The 25,018-nt window shown below is 35.9% G+C and overlaps 1 protein-coding gene and 1 non-coding gene across 3 annotated transcripts in view; one reads left to right on the top strand and one right to left on the bottom strand.

Moving 5' to 3' along the window:
- The window catches only part of Tbc1d5 (TBC1 domain family member 5), a 545,741-nt gene that overhangs the window by 179,864 nt on the left and 340,859 nt on the right, over positions 1-25,018 (bottom strand). The window lies entirely within an intron of this gene.
- On the top strand, positions 9,560-9,663 carry LOC141413146 (U6 spliceosomal RNA). Its single transcript, XR_012437966.1, has one exon. It is a non-coding gene; the product is annotated as a U6 spliceosomal RNA (small nuclear RNA).

Below are 25,018 nucleotides of genomic sequence, written 5' to 3'. Positions count from 1 at the left end.
GAGATTAAGCACCTAAAACCACCTGCTAAGGGATAACTATATATCTAAGAAAACTTGGGTTAGTCTCTTAATTCTCAATAACCTACTCTATTCAAATGTTCCTTATGACTTAACTAGTCACTTGTTTCAGTACTTATTCATTTCTTAAATTGACTTGTTTTATTTAATCATGGATAATCGTGAATTATCTACAGTTGAATTTTTCTCAGGTCCATGCTAAATACAATTTGTTGATGAGCTGCCTAGTATTATAAACTTTCTTCATCCCTCATTTTTAAAAAATTTCTAAGATGAAGTAACTGAATTGTAAAAGAAAAAAAAAAAAACAAACAACATTCAGGGCCAGGTGTGGTGGTATGTATATTCCCAGCTACTTGGGTGGTGGAGACAGGAAGATCTCAGTTTGAGGCCAGACAGGGCAAACTTAGTGTGAGACCCTATCTCAAAAATAAACTAAAAGCAAAAAGAGTGGAAGGTGGAAGGATGTGGGGCACTCAAGGTTAAGAGTGCTTGCCCAGCAACAAGCAGGAGGCCCTGAGTTCAATCTCCAAGTAGTGAAAAAAATTTGAGTTCAGAATTTTTTGAAATTTAAGTCTTAATTGTTCCCTGGGTGAAGCCTCCTTTACATTTATATCATCACCTTGAACTTTTTAACTTCCCCTCTGAGGGAACAAGTAAAATTTAAAAATTATAAGTCAAATTTCCTTTTTCCAAAATCTATCTATTCTAAAACCAAATTAAGCTGCACCAATAAGATAATTTCTCTTACAAATGGAATCCCACTGTGTATTGAAAAATCCCCTTGGAACTATCATAGCTCCAAGTAATTCTCCATATAAATCTGTGACATTACTTAAATATACGTCTTCACTATTAATCTTTGACCAAATCCCCTGCCTGCTATTAGATTAAGTAAGTGATTCTCCACTTTTAATGTGCATACAACGTGCCCGGAAATCTTAAGATTTGGAAGCTGAGATTCTACACTGTCATCATATTTTCAGGTGACACAATGTTGCTGGAATATGTACCACACCTTGAGTTGCAAGACATTAAGAAATGCTCTAAACAAAATTATCTACAATTATTATTGGCTCTAATTCACCTTTCGTAAAATTGTTCCTGGCAGACTTTCTCCAATATTTCTTGCTATACTCCAGAATAGACTCAGTTAATTCTTTAGGTCCATCTATAGTTGTTAGTATTAGTCATAAAGTCTACAGGCAAAAACCACTAAGTCCTAATGATCCTTCATTAGCCATTTTGGGGTAGATGACCTGTTTCTACCTGCCTACTTCCTCAAAGATTCATCAGACTGACACTAAAAAGAAATGCATTCTCTTCAAACTAAGTAGACTTTCTGTAAGTTGGTGTTGAAAGTTTAAAGTTAAAAGGTGAAACAAAATACTAACCACAAATACTAGTATCTTTAAATTCTAGGCTGAGACTTTAAATTCTAGGCTGGTTAGTAGTAATGGGCAGGTCCATGCATAGTATTTGCTTGCAATTTGTATCATTACCTTACATAATGGGTAGAGAAAGAAGGTGTGTTAACACTGAGAAAAAATGAAAAAGGTAGGAACTGAAAAGAGATGAATTAGAGGTGATGGAAATTATTTGAAACCTAAGGCTGTTTTGCTTTGGATTCTATACATACATCAGGGATTTAAAGATGTCACTACACATTTTGCTTTGCATTTGCCTTAATGACTCTATGAGTATGTCAGTTCCCAAATGTTACTGTATGTCAGAGTCACTTTTGGAGCTTATTGGAACACAGACCCCAGGTCTGCTCACAGCTTCTGACTCAGCATATGGTGGCTTGGACAACCTGCCTTCCATCAAGCTCCCTGGGGATGCTGGTGCTGCTGGTTCTGGGGCTGCTCTTGAGAACACTGGTTCAATGCCATTCTAAAAAGGATTGTGTATGTGTTGCTTCTATTTAAAACAATTTTTATTACTATGTTTTAAATATCTGGGCATTCATTTGAATGATACTTCACACTTTCAGTCCAAATATAGTGACTACAACATTTTACCTACTACAAAATACTAGTGAAAAAAAGCTTGCAACACTTTTTTTTGTTTGTTTGTTTGTTTAACTGATGGATAGTGATGATGAAAAACTCTGGAGAGTTTGGGGTTACTAAAAATAAATAAGGGCAGGAAGACAATCAGCAGAGAGCTGAGAGGTTCCCAAATGAAAATCATTGTTTTGTCCTTCCCAAGAAATTCTTAATGTCTTCAGCTGCAGAATAGCTCATTTCTGAGGTTCTTTTTGGCCTCATAAGTTAATCACACCAGGAGTCAGTTTAATTCACATGGCTTTAGGAGTAATGATATGTTTAAATGATTAAACAATCAGAAAAAAAGCATATCTCTATAACGAAAGCAGTTAGCATACAGATCCATGGTTTATATAAGTATCACAAGTCATTTGTAAATAACATGTTCATGTAAAGAGTTCTGTTATGCCCTATGAAATGAATTATATTTTACTGGTGCCTGGGTGTTTCATAACTTTTATTTATTTGCTGCAAGAGTGGAGAATTAAGATAGAGTAGTTTATTTCACCAAAAGACTGACAAATGGCTCGTTAGACTCTTATGGAGCTGAAGCTAATTGTACATTTTTTTTTGGTATTAATTGTCACTGCTTTACATGTTAACACTGGTGGTCATCCACCCGTTTTTCACTGGTATCGTACGAAACCAACTCTCCAAAAAAAAATAAGTGAAAAGAAAAAAAGAAAAGAAAACTTAGAATACAATGTGGGTTGGTGGAGTACAGGGGAGGACTGTCAAAGAATTAAAGTGATGGCCTTTCCCCACTGGGCCACCAATAACCACCAATCTCAAATAGCAGTCACCTCACAATCACCTAACAGCTTGAGGCACAGAGAGTTGAAGAGCCACTTTTTTTTGCTATTCGGATTAAATATAATTGACATTATACACTTTTTTCTTTCAGTAGAGACACAAGGTCAGAACTGACTGAACATACACTACCTGCACGTAATGATGTCTCGTTTTCACAGTCACATGCTAACATTGCACAGTAATGACCCATGGATGAAGAGACAGATGTGCTACCAGTCATTCACCACATATCTGCATTAACAAATCATCATGTAATTGAAGCCCATCAACAAGTTTATGTGACTTAAATAAAGTTCCTTTCAATAAAAGATGCCACAATGACACATGGGTTGTTAACTATGAACAAACTTTTTTTTAAATTATATTTATTTTTGTGTCAAAGATTTAGGTGTGCATTAGACAACAATTTGTTAATTTTAATTTTTGTTTGAAATAAACTACCTGACAAATAGCATCAATCCAAGCTGCTATGAAACAGGATCATTCACTTTTAAATAACATCATTCAGTAACACTGTAATCTTGCTTCACAGATTGTGATGCCCCCAAATATATTACACATGTAAGTCATAGAGTAGCTATGTCTTATATTCATGTGAAAATTCTTATATTAATATAAACCTAAAATCTATTACTATTATCAGAGAGGACTATTTTTAAAATATCACTTTTCTGTTTCATTTTAGAAAACTGGAGCAGACTGTTGTGCAAAACTGATTCATAACTTTGAATTCATGAACAGTTTCTGTTCATACCATTTATAAGACTATTTTGGTTACATTTTACTTTATTATCTGGTTCTTTAGTAAGGATAAAAGAGAAGAGAAAAAAATTCATCAGCATCACCTCTTAACTACAGAATTTCTCATTATCTTAAAACAAGGATAGATAAATATGGTAAGGACATTTTTTTCTATCCTAATCATTCCCTAACCCTCCCCCACAAACAAAACAACAAAAACCAAACTATCCCCTCCAAACCCTAAACAACCTGATTTAGCATTCCCCCATCTAAACATTGCTATGTCAAAAGAAAACCTAGAGCATATACATAAGCACTTACTCTCCACAAATTTAGACCTCAAAGATTGTACACGCTAAAGGTAACAACACTTATTTAAAAACAGTTTCTATAGATTAATTAATAACTTAAGTGCAAAGTATTATTTACTTTGTGTATACATAGGTATATATACTTCTGTCTCAAGTATATACAAGGATCTATGCATGAGAATGAAAGACTTTAGTAGGGTGGTAAGCTTTTAAGTCAATAAAAACTAGATCCTTAAATGTATTTTATGAAATTTTCCACAAGTACAAATTACCTTTAATTTTTTCCTGGATTTGCATTAATGGTATCTAAAATGTCACAAAAAGGCAACAGAAACATCTGAAGTAAAACAACAAAAGCAACAACAAAAAAAAATTTTTTGAAAAAAAAGAAGACAGGAGAAAAAATTCCTTTAATCCACAACACACTAGGTTGCTTTGGGTTCCTTTTATAGTCAACTGTACAGGCAAGTGAAATTTCACCTTGGTACAGGATTCAAACTAAATTATGGGATACAGAAATATGTCATAAATCAACTTCAAATGTTGAACAAAAGATAAATAACAGAAGATTTATATTCTGACATAAACAACAGTCTCAAACTATAACAAAGCAAAAAGAAAGAAAACCCAAACCCTACTGTGCCACTCCAGCAGGTTTTCTTGCCCTTTTTATATGCTAACTCAGAATAGTAATTATGGATCCTGCAAGTTGACTTCTGTTTTCCAGAACTATGAGTTGTACGTAAAACATGCCTTTTCATGGAAACAATTACCATTAATCAAAACACTGAGAGCTAATACTACTCAAGTCCAACCTACCGCTGTGCCCAGTAATATATCAAACTGTCTGTTGTCAAACACATTAAATAAACTTAAATAGGCTGTTTTCACTACAAATAACAAGAAAAAATGCTATCTTAGTAGTTTTTAAATTCAAATTGCTATCTCAGTAATCCATTCTGTCACTGGATTTTAATTTTAAGTATTCAATCATAGTCCAACACAGACAGATCACTATTTGGTTCTAGGAAAACAAAATCAGTGGCACTGATTAATCAAGTTACCTACAAAACAGTTGGTATTATAGTAGATTTGGATAACCTTTGATAATTGAGAACAGAAGTACATTTAAACATGTAATACATTTTACTTTTTTAGGGGTTTGTAAAGCTGCATTTTCCAGCAAAAACTATTAGCATAAGAAAGATTATGCCTACTCTGCAAGAGTAGGAACAACTAACTTATTTCTCTATCAATTGTATAATGCCCATAAATCCATTTGCTTTCTTTTTAAAAAATAATTTACCATTTAATTTTGGAATCTTTCTTACAGAAAATGACATAAGAAATTATCTACTAAAAGCAGATACTGCCTAATTTCTGTTTATGCAAGTATTAGACATTTATATCACTATCACATTGCAATGCAAAGCTCTCTGTAGGCAAGGCCATCATCTATAAATACAAATCCAGTAACTATTCTGAAAAACCTTTGTATTATTATATCTTCTTCTACACTAATTTTGTTCTTTCTTTTTTTTAATTAAACTAAAAATTAAAGGGGTGGGGGAGAAGGAAAACATTTTAGAAACCGGAAAGATCTGTGTAACAATTTCTAATCTGAGAAGATGTCAAAGTATTTTATAAAAGACAAGAAAAGGAATGGAATCTGTAGAATTTCACAAACATATCATGCATTTATTACCAGCAACTTCTATTATGAATTACTGAGCTTTGTAAGCCAAGATTCCCCAAGTATAATTCAATTTTTATTTGTAATGGATTTGTGACTGTTAACTTCATGTTGCCTATGCTGGCTCCCCCTCATCCCCAGCATGCTTATACACATCAATGTGAACTGCCACTGCACATGTACTATTAGATAGTACATATCCATGACTTTCTGCATCTAAAATATCAAAACTGAACATTAGCAAAATACATTCATAAAACAAAAAGACATGACACCAATGGCTGAGACAGAACATTTGTGAACAGATTATTTTTTCACAAGATCAGATTATTTTTCAGTTTTACTACAAATCTAGTGAGGAAGGATATAAAGACACTACACAGTTGATTACATTTGTACTACTAGTGATACACAAGATTAGTGTAAATATAACCAGGAAAAAGATCTAAGTCCACCCTAAGCCAATGTACTCATATCTATTTCAGCAGTTTCTTCATTTACAAACCTCTTCATTAAATAGAATTTATCACTTTTGCTTTATTATTAATCCCTTTCCCCTTCTCATTTAGGTCTAAACCCCTGTATATTTTACACCTTCCTTTAAATGCTTAATGCAAGTAACCACAGCAGAATCTCTTCTCCCCTTGAAAAACTGCAAATAAAGATGTCAGCTATTGAGTATATTTGTGGCGTTTCCAGCAGCTGCTGTTAAATACCAGCTGGTGTAGCTGATTAAAATTACCTCCGAGTTGGTATTATAAAGATGCCTGGGCAGCGTTGCTGTATTAATGGATTATTGAGTGAGCGATGAAAACCTTGGCCAGCTGATGCGTTTTATTACAGATAGGCTTTATGATGTGTAATCACTGTAATTTTTACAACTAGAGGAAATATGAAAAAAAGGAGTAAAAAAAATCCCCATAGAAACTGCTTTAACTAGATTATCCCTACTATTCTGTTTCCTAGAAGAAACAAAAGTACACAATTACTACATATAAATATACAGGTATGAACCTATCTATACACACAATTTATCCATCCATCTACTTGGATGTATTGTTATCAATATAGACAGGCAGAGAATGAACATAGACAAATGTAGTATGAATACAATTTGTATGAATAGGTATTTGCTGCTGCCTGCCAAACCACCCAATTGGCTACAATAGGATCACATGACCCAAAATAGTTTTGAACTGTTCACCAGCTGGGCAATAGCTGAAAATCCCAATCTGGCCAACTGGACTGTGGTAGTATTCCAAGAGACAGGATCATTTTATTCCCTTCACCATTTCCCTTTAGTTGTTTTCTTAAGCCAAGGTTTTTACACAATTCTACCAAATTGTCTCCCAGATCGTCTAACTTACACCTTACACTCAAAAGAAGGTATGGCAGTTTATTGGTTCAGCTACTTTCATGGATGCTATAGTAGCCCAGTATCCTATCCTATCAGTTTCCACAGACCTTCAAATGTACTATTCTATTTATGCTGCTCTCAAGGCTCCTGTATGCTGTCAATTATTCTCAAGAATGAATACTGACTCTCAGGAGGCTGCAGCCAATTAAAACAGCTCACACAAAAAACAAAATTCAAAAAATTCATTTAAGTCTGTTACTAGTAAATTAACATCTTATAGGAAAGGACAGCCATCTCAATATCTTTAGGTTGTCCACAAGATTTAAGAGCATAATATTCATCATTAAGTAATATCAAGTATACTGTTTTGGATTTGCTGAATGATAATTAAAATAAAATTTCATCACATCCAGTTTAATAGGACACATATAGTATGTGAATAGGAAGTTATGTTTCATTTTTTTCAACAAACATGCTGTACATGACTCATTCAGAGCCCATAGGGGTTTTTTTTGGTTACTTTCTATACAGTCCGAGTGCTATGATTTAAGGGTTAGTTTTACACATACGAGGAAATAACAGTTGTAATTATAGCCAAATGGTGAATGAACTTTGGGAAGAAAAAGGTTATGTAGTACTTTGGAGGCCAAAACTTTCTTTCGTTATTTGATTATACAGGTCTGAAACAGGTTTATAATATGGCCCGTACATTAGTAATGACAATTCCAGAAAAGGAATTTCAGAAGTATTTTGACTAATGATGTTTAATTAATATGTAACCTGTTAAAACGACCGTGCTTTAGAAGGATTATGATTATTTTCAGTATTAAGACACCAGTATGTTGGTTTAAAGACATTATCATCATCAGTTAAATTTTTGGTTTGGTTTTTTTAATGGGAAAAAATCTAGATGTCTGTTATTTTACATAGAGGTACAATCTGAAAATTGTGAGGGGCTTTATTTGGCATTTAGTCCAATTTCTTATTCATAGGGATCCCCATACATAAAATTTCTGATGGACAGGTACTATTGAACCCTTACTGAAAAATCATGATGAATCATGCTTACCAAATCCTAAATCATCTATTTTCCAAATTCTGAATAATGCCCCCAAATTCATTGTACTGGTTCTTGTCTAGCCTTCTTAGAGAGGCTGCTACCTGTTCTAATTGGTAATCCTCTAAATAGTCAAATGATCCTAAGCATAATGCTTAATATCAACATGTGTCTAATAAATATTTGCTTAATGAATGTTGAATGATCATCTGAACAGTTTTTTTTAAGTTAAACAGGAGGAAAATTACCACAGCACTAATGAACTCAAGTAAAAGGCATAAAACTGAAGAAACTAAGAAAACAATGACATAACAAAGCTTATATTTCCTTAATGTGAGAATTTATAAATCTTAGAGCATCTAGGTGAAGAAACCGACTTTTAATTAACCCAGAAGCACAAGCCACGCTTGTGTGGGTCAGAAGCTCGCTGGGTTAACCAAGTAGCTGTGGTACATATGCTCCTTGGTTCTGAAGTGCTGCTCCTCAGTATGCACAGCTTGTATTGTTTTAGGATTTCCATCCAGAAGGCAGAACTTGGGAGGCAAGAGGACCTATGACTATATTTTGTATAGGCAGATCGGTCAAACCTACTTCTTCAGAGGTCTTTAAATAATTTTAAATAGGGGAGAGAGGAGGGATATTGCGTCATGTATGATAAAAAAAGAAACAGTGAAAATATACACAATTTAAATAAATGATTAACATGGCAATGACACTGTGAGACACTCTCCTCATGTTTCATTTTGCCTTCTTTCCTTATCTTTCTCTTCCTTTCTGTAAGTCTTAACACTAGCAGAGTACACTGGTAAGGGGCAGGCAAGAAACAGATGTGGGGAGAGGGGGGTTGGAGAATAGTAAAATACTGCACAGGCAGAAAGCTAAGGAGGTGAAGAGGAGGCAGAAGAAAGCCTGTCGGACTAACTGTGGGCAGCATCATGCAGCAGGAGGCCCTTGCTCTCCACCACTAGCAATACTACCACTGAATTAGGTAACATCACTCTATCCTCATTTTTAAAAAACTGCATATTCCATGGAAGAAAAAAAAAAGGAGCGAGTGAAAGGCTGAAGAGGAAAACAGAGTTAGTACATTCTTATTTGCCTCTGTTGTCCTAAATGTCAAAAGGCAGAGGCACTCCTCCTGCTTGATACTAAGCTACAGAAAACATAGTTACTAACTGATTGATACACCAAGTGCCAGAGTAAAAGACACTTACTAGACAGGTACTGATGACTCTGGAAATAATCACTTCCCATCACTTTTTGGTTTAAGGGAGTGTATCATCCATCATTTTTGTTATTAGTTACAGTCATGAGGTCTTAACCAGCATTTTGTGATCTTTACTATGAGTTCACATCATAATTTACCAAAAACTTAAGAGAGTCTTTCATACATCTCAGACACTGTTGTAAATGCTCTGCAAATAGAAATTCCACATGGCAACCATATAAAAAGGAGACACTCTTAATTTGACTTTAACTCAACATTTTTGTCACTTGCCACTGGTTAAGAGACAAGGACAGGTCTCACTTCAGCACCACATATATTAGAACTGGAACAACAGAGAACATCAGCATGGGCCCTGCACAAGGATAACACACAAATTTGTGGAGTGTTCCATATTTTTCCAACTAGCTACATCCCTAGGCCCAGAACCCAGCACAGCACACAAATGTAAGTACAGATGCCACAAGAAAAGACTCATCGGGGGATTCCAAGATGGCGGCTAGAGGTAGGAAGCAGAAAGCGACCCTCCTATAGTGAAATCTTGGAGAGACACTGGAGACACACTTTGCAGGCATAATCACTAAGAAAAGGCATAACTTTGACCCCTCCACATCTCCAGCCGGCGCAGAGAATCTCCACTTCACGTTAAACGGAGAACCGAGGAGGCCCCCGGGGCCGCCAGTGGCCGGCGCCCATATGGCTTGGGAAGACTAGGACCAGGTGAGCTTCGCGGTACCCCCATAGACAAGCCTGGGACAGAGCAGCATAGCCCCATGGACAGACTGACCTCCACCCAGGAAAAAAAAGAGAAACTGAGTAATAAGCAATAAGAACAGTTAAGACACGCCGGAAAGAGGGTGGGGCACCCTGAGCACTGAAGATTGGGGGAAGGGAATCCTTCCCGGGACTGTAAATAAACAAGCCAGGCAGGCTGGAGAGCCTCTGGCGGGAGCGCGGCACGCCCCCAGCAACCAGGAGTGGGGAAGCTTGTGAGAATTGGCTGAGGGAGGAAAAACTCCACAGGAGAGGAGGGAAGACCCACCTCCCACATGAACTGTAAATAAACATGCAGGCCTGATAACGCGGGGGCAGGGTCACCTTTCCCAGTGCTTGGAAAGGGGAAAGCCTGTAGCAGAGGCTCCCGCACAGGAGAACTCTGAGCAAACAAAGCCTGTGGGACCAGGGGAGTGCTAGCTCACCCCAGAGATCTGCATAAATAACGCCGCCAGCTACAGGCTGAGAGCAGCAGGCAGGCAAGCCACAGTTGCAGATACCACTCTCAGAACTGCCTCCAGACGCTTTTTTTTCTTTTTCTCCCTACCTTTGATGAGAGAACAACCAAATAACACCTGCAAGACGAAAAACTTACTGAAACTGTATTGCATTTGAACTGGGGACACTTGGTGGGGCTTTTGTGTGTGTGTGTGTGTGTGTGTGAGTGTGTAGTTTTGTTTTACTTTATGCATCCCCTTTGATGAGACAACTACAGAACAACATCTAAGGCACCAACTCCAGGACTGGAGATTGAGACGGACACCCAAATTATTAAGACTGAAACTGCATTGCATATAAACTTGGAAGTTTTTTGGGTTTTTTTGTTTTTTTTTTTTTAATTTTCTATTTTCCATTTTATTTTAATTCATTTTTATATATAGATATTACTTCCATTTACTTATTTTTTATTTTTTTTATCTTTGATTTTCAATCCTCTCTCTGTCTAATGTCTGTTCAGCTTACTGTCGATTAGTACACTAACACTCCCTGTTTATACCTTTGAAACTCTCTTGTCTGATACCTTGTTCTGCTTTCTCCCTCTTGTCTGTATATTTGTTTTCCCCTTTTCTTTAACTTCTTGCTTTCCATCTCAGCTCACCCTTCCATTCTAAATATTACCATTGTTATTATTACAAGCTAGAAAATACTTAATTGCACACAGTACAGGGACAGTAACAACACCAAAGACAATGACGGGAAGACAGAAAAAACAGGGAAACCAGGTTCCCCACAGCAAAAAATTAGTACAGGAACCAGAGGGGAATGAAGAGAACAAAAACTCAGATCCAGACTCCAACAAAATGAAGATAAACTATGCCAAAGGACCCAATGAAGCCCACAAGAATAATTTAAAAGAAGACATACTACAAGTACTCAATGAGAATTTTATAGAGATGATACTGGATAGGGTCAACCAAAATGTACAGGAGACACTCAAGAAATTCCAAGACAATAAAAATAGAGAATTTGAAAAAGCAAAAGAAGAAATAAAGGAAACCACAGAAGCACTGTATAAACACCAAAGTGAAAGAGAGAACACAATGAATAAACGGATAAATGAACTCAGGACAAAAATAGACAACATTAAAGAAGAAAACTGCCCGGATATGGAAAACCTCAGAAAAAAGAATGAAACAGAACTGCAAAACAAAACGGAAGGCCAATCCAGCAGAATAGAACAAACAGAAGACAGAATCTCAGAACTCGAAGATGAAATGGTAATTAAAGGAAAAACCGAAGAACTATTAATTAAACAACTCAAGACCTGTGAAAAGAAAATGCAAGAACTCACTGACTCCATCAAAAGACCAAACTTGAGAATCATGGGCATCGAAGAAGGAGAAGAGGTGCAAGCGAAGGGAATGCATAATATATTCAACAAAATAATAACGGAAAATTTCCCAAATCTAGAGAAAGATATTCCCATACAAAGGCAAGAGGCCTCCAGGACACCAAACAGACCAGATCAAAATAGAACTACTCCACGACATATCATTAAAACAACAAGTTCAGAAACTAAGAAAAGAATATTGAAGGCTGTAAGAGAGAAAAAACAAGTAACATACAAAGGTAAACCCATCAAAATCACAGCAGACTTCTCAACAGAAACATTAAAAGCAAGAAGAGCGTGGGGTGAGATCTTCCAGGCACAGAATGAAAATAACTTCAACCCCAGGATACTCTAGCCAGCAAAGCTATCATTCAAAATAGATGGAGCAATAAAAGTCTTCCATGATAAGCAGAAACTAAAACAATATGTGACCACAAAGCCACCATTACAAAAGATTCTGCAAGGGATCCTGCACACAGAAAGTGACACCCAACTTAACCATGAAAAGGCAGGCAGCACCAAACCACAGGATAAGAAAAAGCAAGACAGTAGAGAGTAACATCAAGTTAGGTACACACAATCAAACCTTCAAACAACTAAGACAACTAAATGGCAGGAATCACCACATACCTATCAGTACTAACGTTTAATGTTAATGGACTTAATTCACCCATCAAAAGACACCGTTTGACAAAATGGATTAAAAAAGAAGATCCAACAATTTGTTGCTTACAGGAGACTCATCTCACCGACAGAAATAAGCATATGCTTAGGATGAAAGGCTGGAAGAAGATTTACCAAGCCAATGGCCCCCAAAAACAGACAGCAGTAGCAATACTTATCTCTGACAAAGTAGACTTCAAACCTACATTGATCAAAGGAGATAAAGAAGGACATTCCATACTAATAAAAGGGGAAATAGACCAAAAGGAAATAATAATCATCAATCTGTATGCACCCAATGTCAACGCACCCAATTTCATCAAACATACCCTGAAAGACCTAAAAGCATATATAAACGCCAACACAGTGGTTGTGGGAGACTTTAACACCCCATTATCATCAATAGATAGGTCATCCAAACAAAAACTCAATAAAGAAATCTAAGATCTAAAATATGCAATAGATCAAGTGGACCTAGTAGATGTCTACAGAACATTACATCCAATCTCTACACAATACACATTCTTCTCAGCAGCCCATGGAACCTTCTCCAAAATAGATCATATCCTAGGGCACAAAGCAAGCCTCAGCAAATATAAGAAAATAGAAATAATACCGTGCATACTATCTGACCACAATGCCGTAAAAGTAGAACTCAACAAAAAAAGTAAAGACAAAAAACATGCAAACAGCTGGAAACTGAATAACTCATTACTTAATGAAGAATGGATCATCGATGCAATAAAAGAGGAAATTAGAAAGTTCCTGGAAGTCAATGAAAATGAAAACACAACCTACCAGAAACTATGGGACACAGCTAAGGCAGTCTTGAGAGGAAAGTTTATAGCCATGAGTGCATATATTAAAAAGACTGAAAGATCCCAAATCAATGACCTAATGATACATCTCAAACTCCTAGAAAAAGAAGAACAAGCAAATCCCAAAACAAATAGAAGGAGAGAAATAATAAAAATAGGAGCTGAAATCAACGAAATAGAAACCACAAAAACCATACAAAGAATTAATGAAACAAAAAGTTGGTTCTTTGAAAAAATAAACAAGATCGATAGACCCCTGGCAAACCTGACTACAATGAGGAGAGAAAAAACCCAAATTAGTAGAATTAGGAAGGCAAAAGGGGAGATAACAACAAACACCATGGAAGTCCAGGAAATCATCAGATACTATTTTGAGAACCTACATTCAAATAAATTTGAAAATCTAAAAGAAATGGACAGATTTCTAGAAACATATGATCATCCAAAACTGAACCAAGAGGAAATTAATCACCTGAATAGACCTATAACACAAAATGAAATTGAAGCAGCAATCAAGAGTCTCCCAAAAAAGAAAAGTCCAGGACCTGATGGATTCTCTGCTGAATTCTATCAGACCTTTAAAGAAGAACTGATACCAACCCTCCTTAAACTGTTCCACGAAATAGAAAGGGAAGGAAAACTGCCAAACACATTTTATGAAGCCAGTATTACACTTATCCCAAAACCAGGCAAAGACACCTCCAAAAAGGAGAACTATAGGCCAATCTCCTTAATGAACATTGATGCAAAAATCCTCAACAAAATAATGGCAAACCGAATTCAGCAACACATCAAAAAGATTATTCACCAAGACCAAGTAGGCTTCATCCCAGGGATGCAGGGGTGGTTCAACATATGAAAATCAATAAATGTAATAAACCACATTAACAGAAGCAAAGACAATAGATGCAGAAAAAGCCTTTGATAAGATCCAACATCTCAATAGATGATCATCTCAATAGATGCAGAAAAAGCCTTTGATAAGATCCAACATCATTTCATGATAAAAGCTCTAAGAAAACTAGGAATAGAAGGAAAGTTCCTCAACATTATAAAAGCTATATATGACAAACCTACAGCCAGCATTACACTTCACGGAGAAAAACTGAAACCATGCCCTCTAAAATCAGGAACCAGACAAGGATGCCCACTATCTCCACTCCTATTCAACATAGCACTGGAATTCCTAGCCAGAGCAATTAGGCAAGAAGAAGGAATAAAAGGAATACAAATAGGTAAAGAAACTGTCAAAATATCCCTATTTGCAGACGACATGATCCTATACCTTAAAGACCCAAAAAACTCTACTCAGAAGCTTCTAGACATCATCAATAGCTATAGCAAGGTAGCAGGATATAAAATCAACATAGAAAAATCATTAGCATTTCTATATGCTAACAATGAGCAAACGGAAAAAGAATGTATAAAAACAATTCCATTTACAATAGCCTCAAAAAAAATCAAATGCCTAGGTGTAAACCTAACAAAAGATGTGAAAGACCTCTACAAGGAAAACTATACACTTCTGAAGAAAGAGATTGAGGAAGACTATAGAAAGTGGAGAGATCTCCCATGCTCATGGATTGGTAGAATCAACATAGTAAAAATGTCGATACTCCCAAAAGTAATCTACATGTTTAATGCAATTCCCATCAAAATTCCAATGACATTCATTAAAGACATTGAAAAATCTACTGTTAAATTTATATGGAAACACAACAGGCCACGAATAGCCAAGTCAATACTCAGTCAAAAGAACAATGCAGGAGGTATCACATACCTGACTTCAAACTATATTACAAAGCAATAACAATAAAAACAGCATGGTACTGCCACAAAAACAGACATGAAGACCAGTGGAACAGAATAGAGGACCCAGATATGAAGCCACACAACTATGAGCAACTTATCTTTGACAAAGGAGCTAAAAATATACGATGGAGAAATAGCAGCCTCTTCAACAAAAACTGCTGAGAAAACTGGTTAGCAGCCTGCAAAAAACTGAAACTAGATCCATGTATATCACCCTACACCAAGATTAACTCAAAATGGATCAAGGATCTTAGTATCAGACCCCAAACTCTTAAGTTGATACAAGAAAGAGTAGGAAATACTCTGGAGTTAGTAGGTATAGGTAAGAACTTTCAATGAAACCCCAGCAGCACAGTAACTAAGAGATAGCATAGATAAATGGGACCTCATAAAACTAAAAAGCTTCTGTTCATCAAAAGAAATGGTCTCTAAACTGAAGAGAACACCCACAGAGTGGGAGAAAATATTTGCCAACTATACATCAGACAAAGGACTGATAACCAGAATATACAGGGAACTTAAAAAACTAAATTCTCCCAAAACTAATGAACCAATAAAGAAATGGGCACGTGAACTAAACAGAACTTTCTCAAAAGAAGAAATTCTAATGGCCAGAAAACACATGAAAAAATGCTCACCATCTCTAGCAATAAAGGAAATGCAAATTAAAACCACGCTAAGATTCCACCTCACCCCTGTTAGAATAGCCATCATCAGCAACACCACCAACAACAGGTTTGGCGGGGATGCGGGGAAAAAGGAATCCTCTTACACTGTTGGTGGGAATGTAGACTAGTACAACCACTCTGGAAAAAAATTTGGAGGCTACTTAAAAAGCTGGACATCGATCTACCATTTGATCCAGCAATACCACTCTTGGGGATATACCCAAAAGACTGTTACTCCAGAGGCACCTGCACATCCATGTTTATTGCAGCACTACTGACAATAGCCAAGTTATGGAAACAGCCAAGATGCCCCAGCACTGACGAATGGATTAAGAAAATGTGGTATCTATACACAATGGAATTTTATGCAGCCATGAAAAAGAACGAAATGTTATCATTCGCTGGTAAATGGATGGAATTGGAGAACATCATTCTGAGTGAGGTTAGCCTGGCTCAAAAGACCAAAAATCGTATGTTCTCCCTCATATGTGGACATTAGATCAAGGGCAAACACAACAAGGGGATTGGACTATGAGCACATGATAAAAGCGAGAGCACACAAGGAAGGGGTGAGGATAGGTAAGACACCTAAAATACTAGCTAGCATTTGTTGCCCTTAACGCAGAGAAACTAAAGCAGATACCTTAAAGCAACTGAGGCCAATAGGAAAAGGGGACCAGGAACTAGAGAAAAGGTTAGATCAAAAAGAATTAACCTAGAAGGTAACACCCACGCTCAGGAAATCAATGTGAGTCAATGCCCTGTATAGCTATCCTTATCTCAACCAGCAAAAACCCTTGTTCCTCCCTATTATTGCTTATACTCTCTCTACAACAAAATTAGAAATAAGGGCAAAATAGTTTCTGCTGGGTATTGAGGGGGGGGAGAGGGAAGGGGCGGAGTGGGTGGTAAGGGAGGGGGTGGGGGCAGGGGGGAGAAATGAACCAAGCCTTGTATGCACATATGAATAATAAAAGAAAAATGAAAAAAGAAATAAATAAAAGACTCATCAAGACAGGCTGACCACAGACCACTGCACCTTACTTCAGGGAAGGCAGTTGGGTGAAAGACATTCCCTGGCCTAGGAAAAAGGACAGGCATGGGATGAAGCTAACTAGTTGGCCACAGCCCTAAACCTTCCACCCAACCCAGTCACACAAGTAACAAGCCATATGTCTGCCACAGGCAAACAAAACATCAAACTAGAGGCCTAGGTGGAAAAGGGAAAAGCTGTGGAGCGGCCAGAGCTGTCACTGGATCCCATGGGAAGTGCAAGGCACAGGCTTCAAGAGTGGGTGCACTTGGCAGAATGCTCCCTGACCTACTTACTAGCTGTGGGCTCAGAGACTTTTCCACCCACCACCAACTGCTATTTCACATGACTGGAACCACCCCAACAGAACCTTGGAAGAGCAGCCCAACCCCTGGGAATTCCTGGTACTCCACAGGACCTACCTGGCCTCATTTTAGCCACTGCCCCTAGTCTAGAGGCTTAACTTAGCACAGAACACTGCAACAAGCTGCACCCAGAGAGGAATTCCTGGCAATCAGGGGCCCAAAGGGAATACATGAGTAAACACAAAAGAAAGAACCACAAACAAAAAGCTGAGAAGTAGAGATTGTAGAACAGCATCCTTTAGAGCACAGCAGGCATTTACTTTCTAATTCAATAAGGAACAAATACTGATTTTTATTTTTTCTGTTTTTCTATTGGTAGCTTATTATCTCTCTTTTTGGTATTCTTAAATTTTCTATCCCTTTGCAATATCTGACTATAGCAGCTTTCTCCACAGTAATTAAACTATATTCCTGCACACTTTACCCACCCTCCCATCTCCATGCCTTCCTTCTTCCTTATATACCAGAATAATGGCAGATTTCTCATCAGAAACTTTAAAAGGAATGAGAATATAGAACGATGCATTTCAAACTTGAAAGAAATTACCTGCCAACCTAGATTACTTTACCTAGCAAAACTAATCCTTAAAATTGAAGAAATAAAAACCTTCCATGATAAACAAAATCTAAACCAGCACTGTACCAGGTGCTGGTGGCTCACACCTGCAATCTTAGCTACTCAGGAGACAGAGAGCAGGAGGATCACAGTTTGAAGCCAGCCCAGGCAAAGTGTGAGAAACCCTACCTCAAAGAAAACCATGACAAAAGAAAGGGCTGTTGGAGTGGCTCAAGGTGTAGGCTCCGAGTTCAAACCCTAGTACCGCAAAGAAAAAAAGAAAAAAAAGAATAAACCAGTACTGCAAAAGATACTAAGGAATCTTACACATAGGGGAAAACAAACAAACAAACAAACAGAAAAACCTGCCACTATGAAAACATGGGAAAAATAAACCTTACCAGACAAGTAGATAAACAAATGAGGATTAGTGAAGAATCAAACACTACAAAAACAACAAAATGGCAGGAATTACTATATGCCTTTTGATAATAACTCTGTCAATGGTCTCAATTCTCCAATCAAAAGACAGACTGGCAGACTAAATTAAAAAACAAGATCCAATCATTTATTACCTATAAGAAACATACTGACAAAGATAAACACAAGCTTAAAGTGAAGGGATGGAAAGAGATTTTCTAAGTAAATAAAGAGTCTCACAGCACCAGAACTAGATGGATTCACTGCTCAATTCTACCAGACCTTTAAAGAAGACATAATTCCAATGCTCCTCAAACTGTTCCATAAAATAGAAAGGAAGGACCTCTACCAAACTCATTCTATGTAGCCAGTATTACTGATACCAAAACAACAAAAAAGAAAATTACAGAACAATTTCTCTGATAAACATAGATGTAAAAATTATCAATAAAATTCTCCCATGCCTATTTTAACAACATATTTAAAAGACTATACATCATAATCATGTTGGTTTCATTCCAGAGGACGTAACAATGGTTTGACATAAGCAAGTCAAGAAACATAATATGGCACATAAATAGAATAAAGACAAAAATCGCATAAAAAAAGCCTTTGACAAAATTCAATATTCTATCATTATAAAAGCCTTTTTTTTTTTTTTGTAGTACTGGAGTTTGAACTCAGGCCTTTATACTTGGCTAGGCAGGCACTCTCTAGTTTAAGCCAGATCTCCAGCCCTGATAAAAGCTTTGAAGAAACTAGGAAAAGAAGAAACATTCCTCAATGTAATAAAGGCTATACACAAACCTACAGGCAACATCATCCTAAATGGAGAAAAACTGATACCATTTCTTCCAAAGTGAGAAATAATACAAGGGTTTCTATTCTTTCTACTCTTACTCAATAGAATAATAATGCCAGTATTCTTAGCCAGAGCAATAAGGATAAGAGTAAGAAATAAAAGGGGTATATTTGATACATTGTAAGAACCTGTGTAAATGCCACAACGTACCCCACCCATCACAGTAAAGGAAAAAAAGAAAAAAATGGATACAAATAGAAAAGGAAGAAGTTACTACAATTTGTAGATGACATGATACTATAGTTAAAAAGACCCAAAAGACTGAAAAAAAGTCTTATAGACAATAAACACTTTTAGCAAAGTAATAGGATACAAAATCAACATAAAAAAATCAGTACCTTTCTGTAAACCAATAATGAACCGACTGAGAAAGAAATCAGGAAAACAACTCCATTTACAAGAGCCTTAAAAATTTAATACCTAGGAATAAACCTAACTAAGGAATTAAAAGTCCTCTTCAATGAAAACTATAAAACACCATAGAAAGAAGGTGAAGATGACACTAGAAGTGGAAAGGTCTCCCACATTCATGGGTTGGCAGAATTAATATTCTGAAAATGGCTATACTACTAAAAGCAATCTTCAGATGTAATAAAGTCACAATGAAATCTCAAATGTCATTTTTTCACAGAAATAGAAAAACCAATCTTAAAACTCATTCAGAAACATAGAAAACTCCAAATGCCTAAAGCAATTCTGAAAAAAAAAAAAAAACAATGCTGGAATTATCACAAAACCTGACTTCCCATTTACACTACAGAGTGAGAGTAACAAAAACAGCATGGTACTGGCATAAAAAACGAATACATAGATGAATGGAATAGAACATCCAGGAGTAAGCCCACATAGCTATAGCCAACCTATATTGGAGAAGAGGCTCTTCCAACAAATAGTGTTGAAAAAATGGATATCCACCACATGTAGAAGATTGAAACTAGATTCCTATCTCTCACTCTGTGCAAAAATTAATTTAAAAGGAATCAAAGCTATTAATGTAAGCCTTTTAGAGGAAAACAGGGAAAGTCCTTGAAGATATGTATATATATAGGCAACACTTTTCTTTTTTTTTTTTTTTCATTTTTCTTTTATTATTCATATGTGCATACAAGGCTTGGTTCATTTCTCCCCCCTGTCCCCACCCCCTCCCTTACCACCCACTCCACCCCCTCCTGCTCCCCCCCTCAATACCCAGCAGAAACTATTTTGCCCTTATCTCTAATTTTGTTGTAGAGAGAGTATAAGCAATAATAGGAAGGAACAAGGGGTTTTGCTGGTTGAGATAAGGATAGCTATACAGGGCATTGACTCACATTGATTTCCTGTGCGTGGGTGTTACCTTCTAGGTTAATTCTTTTTGATCTAACCTTTTCTCTAGTTCCTGGTCCCCTTTTCCTATTGGCCTCAGTTGCTTTAAGGTATCTGCTTTAGTTTCTCTGCATTAAGGGCAACAAATGCTAGCTAGTTTTTTAGGTGTCTTACCTATCCTCACCCCTCCCTTGTGTGCTCTCGCTTTTATCATGTGCTCATAGTCCAATCCCCTTGTTGTGTTTGCCCTTGATCTAATGTCCACATATGAGGGAGAACATACGATTTTTGGTCTTTTGGGCCAGGCTAACCTCACTCAGAATGATGTTCTCCAATTCCATCCATTTACCAGCGAATGATAACATTTCGTTCTTCTTCATGGCTGCATAAAATTCCATTGTGTATAGATACCACATTTTCTTAATCCATTCGTCAGTGGTGGGGCATCTTGGCTGTTTCCATAACTTGGCTATTGTGAATAGTGCCGCAATAAACATGGATGTGCAGGTGCCTCTGGAGTAACAGTCTTTTGGGTATATCAACACTTTTCTGAATAGAACCCCAATCACTGAGAAAACAAGAATACGAATTGAAAATGGAATTACATCAGATTAAAAAGCTTCTGCACAGTAAAGGAAATAATTAACAGAATCAAAAGAAAACCTACAGAATGGGAGAAAATCTTTGCCACTTATTCATCAGATAAAGGATTAATATCTAGAATATATAAAGAGTTCCAAGCTAGGCACTGGTGACTCATGACTGTAATCCTAGCTACTTGGGAGGTAGAATCAGGAGGATCATGGTTTCAGGCCAGTCCAGGCAAACAGTTTGAGAGACTGTACCTTGAAAAGGGTGGTAGAGTAGCTCAGGTGGTAAAGTGCCCACCTAGTAGGTGTGAGGACCTGCGTTCAAACCCCAGTACCACCAAAAAAAAAAAAAAAGATATAAAGAGTTCGAAATATTAAATATCCAAGAACAAATAATTCAATTAATAAGTAGGAAAAATGAACAGTTTTCAAAAGAAGTATAAATGGCTGAATAATACATGAAGAAACGTTCATTATTCTTAGCCATAAAGGAAATGCAAATCAAAACATCACTGAGATTCTATCTCAGTCCAGTCAGAATGGCTGTCATCAAGAAAACAAACAAGAACAAATGCTGGTGAGAACTCAAAAAAAAGGGGACCTTTATAAGTTGTCAGTGGGAATGTAAATTAGTGAGCCACTGTGGAAATCAATATAGAGATTCCTTAAAAAACTAAAGCTAGAACGACCATATGATCCTGCTATACCACTCCTGTGCATATATCCAAAGGAATGAAAGTCAACATACAGTTGAAATATCTATACATCCATGTTTACAGTGTCACTATACACAATAGTCAAAGTATGGAATCAGCCTAGTTGCTCATCAACTGATGAATGGATAAAGAAAGTGTGTAATATAAACAATGGAGTATTATTTGGCCATAAAGAATGACATTATGTTGTTTGCGGGTAAATGGATGCAACTAGAGATCATAATGTTAAGTGAAATAAGCCAAACAGAGAAAGGCAAATATCACATGTTATCTCTCATATGTAGGATCTAGCCCTTAAAAATGAATGACAGGAATATAAGACAGTTCTCTTTGAGGGATGGGTACCATTGGGAGATGGGAGAGCAAAAGTTGAGGGTAAGAGGGTGTTGAATATCATTGAAGTATTTCATATACATACATGAGAACAGAATAATGAAACCTGTTAAAAGTTCTTTTAAAAAGTGGGGAGGGGGCATAAGAAAGAGTAAGTGGGGAGGTGAATTTGATCAAAGTACATTGTATGTATTATGGAAATTTCATGATGAAAACCCTTTTTATAACTAATATAAACTAACAAAATATTAAAAAAGGAAACAAAGGTTCTGGATTAAAATGAATAAAGGGCTTATAAATGAAAGATTAGGAAAAGATAATGTATATTACGAATATTATTCTTATATGAGTATTTATTCAAATAAAATTCTTTCAATTATAAACTGGTAGTTCAAATGAACTTAAATTACAATATATACCAAGTGACATGAAAAAATTCTACCCATTAACATATATTTATAATTATGTACCCTATGTCATTCTCACTTCAGCTGGAGGGATTTATCACCTCCAACCTTGGGGATGGGTCAGCTAGAAGAGCTAGATAGTTGGTTCTCTCCAGCATGACTGCCTTGGCTGAATTCTCTCTAACAAAAAGGATTCACAACGTTTGGTGTTCTCACTAGCATAATTCTTAATTTTTTTTAAAGTCCCATTGACTTAATTAGGTTGGGGCAATCTCTAATAAAGGCACGTTGTGATCTCTGAGTCTACAACTCATTTTGTCTTATCCCAGTCTCATTTTGTTATTGTTTTTCATACCTCATACAGCTTATAATTATTATATTTAAAAAGGTTTTACAATATCTTCTCCATCAAACTCCATACAGCACATTTAATTGAAGATTAAATTATTTTAAAAAATAGTTTTTTTTAATCCACAGATTATTTACAGTTTAACTTATAATAAAAAACCTTTTGGAGGTGGTAGCTTGGTATAAAATATCAGCTATTAAATCATACAAAAATATCTAAAAATAGTAACTGAGGTAGAATGAAAATAAAAGCATTGTTATTAAAGACAACAAATTTTAATGAAAGAAGATTTTAGAACCAACATAAATGTAAGCAAAAGAGAATCATGTTATTTCATAGTATTATAAATAAACTTTTTTCCTCCATTACATTCTGCTATAAATATACTCAGAGAGAGAGACACACACACAGACACACACATACATACACATTCCCCACATAAGGGTCTTGTGGGGAATAAAAAAACACATGATGAGGAACCAAAAATGGGTGAAAGCAAAAATATGAAATATAGAGCAAAATGCTTTCGCCAGTGTTTCATCAGATTCCCAATTAGTGAAGGAAGAACTTTCTTAGGGCTTGTGCTTCAATAACTAACTTTTTGTTCTTTTTAATAGAGGGTAATAAATGAGAGATTTTCTTAATTGAATCAGTAGTTTTTTATCAAATAATACCTTATGAAATGATGAGCTTGGAAGGAGATTTTGTTCATTAAACAAGCTCATAATTTTTCTAACACTTAGATCAGTGAAGTAGTAATGTTGGGAAGGCAAAGATTCTATCCTGGTCCTGGGGGTCAGATGAAGTTGTATCTAATGGTAAAACTTTAACCTTAAAGTAATTTTACAAAAGCCACAAAAATAACCTAAAATGTTCACCTAAAACACACAGGTGATCTTAAATGTCTTCAATGAGAGTCAGATGACACTTCTACAGGAAATGTGAATTTACAGGCATTCCTTAAATACAGACTAGCAGTTTATATGAAAGGTTTTACACATATTAAACAGAGTGCCAAAAGGACAAAACATAATGGTGGAAATCTATGTCTGGCCAGAAACCTATCAAGGACACACAGTATTATCACTAGTGTGATACAGATCTGAATAATGACCATGTATACTCAATAATAGAATATGAGATCATACATAAATTACCATATGGCAAAAGGAAAGCACTTGTTAGGGCAATTAGCAGGAAATATTCAATTTGCCTCTGGTGTACTTGGTTATGGAAAGACTTGGGAGAGAAAAACAAACAAACAAAATATTCATATAAAATAAAGAGCCAAGGATGAGAAATGGAGAGAGTATGAATATGAAAAATTGATTAATTCTAGGATTTTTTGGCCTATATTTAATATTTTTTCTAAGTAAGTAAAAAAAATTTCCCCAAGCTTTAGAAACAAGTTTTGATTTGAGCATAAAAATTACTTATTTTTCAATCTAAATGCATTCTGTTAGCTAACAGACTCAAAAGCAATGTCACTTATATTGCTCTGTTATTAAGACATACAGCATAAAGAATACATTCTCTTTTGCCACTGTGACTTAAAACAACTCTCAATATACTTCTGGTCAAGTCTTACTTTTTACTTCCCCTTGTTAGCCTTTTACATATGTAAAATTTGGGAAAAATTTTTCTCCCTGTACACTTACATGCAGCTAAAAACACTGCAATAGTTTTCTCAGGCTTCCTTTACAGAATGTTGATATGACCCAAAGGGCAACCAGGTTAGTGATTTTAAGCCTGGGATTCTCAAAGGTGTGTACTATTTAAGACACACAACTGAAAGCATTTTTAATACCTTCTAAATATTTATCTACAATAGTGTAGAGATGAGGAGTTTGTTCTACCATCAACTGTTCTGATCTATCAAGTTACCAGAGTATCAGTGTTACAGCATCAGTGAACATAGCTTCTATTGTTTTTTAAATACCCTGATTCTTATTCAAATACCTAAATGTGAATTTAATCATATATTTAGAGGAAATTGTAGCATATATATTACACACAGTGATCTTTAATAAATGAACTGTTTTAATTACATACAATTTAAAAAATTCGGTTTTAGTTGCAGAGCTAAAAAAGTTACCATTTTTATCCTTATATACTTTGAAAGTGTTTTAAGTTCATCATAAATCCATCTTTTTTAGAATCTAGGTATTCTAGAAATATATAAAACTACAACTACATTAAATGAATATACCTTCATTTGCATTTTAGCTGTTTTCATTAGTCTAAAACACCAGT

Source organism: Castor canadensis, chromosome 10 (genome assembly GCF_047511655.1).
Source record: "Castor canadensis chromosome 10, mCasCan1.hap1v2, whole genome shotgun sequence".
NCBI lineage: Eukaryota > Metazoa > Chordata > Mammalia > Rodentia > Castoridae > Castor > Castor canadensis.
Note: the sequence above shows the minus strand (reverse complement) of the source record. Positions and strands in the feature narration are given on the sequence as shown.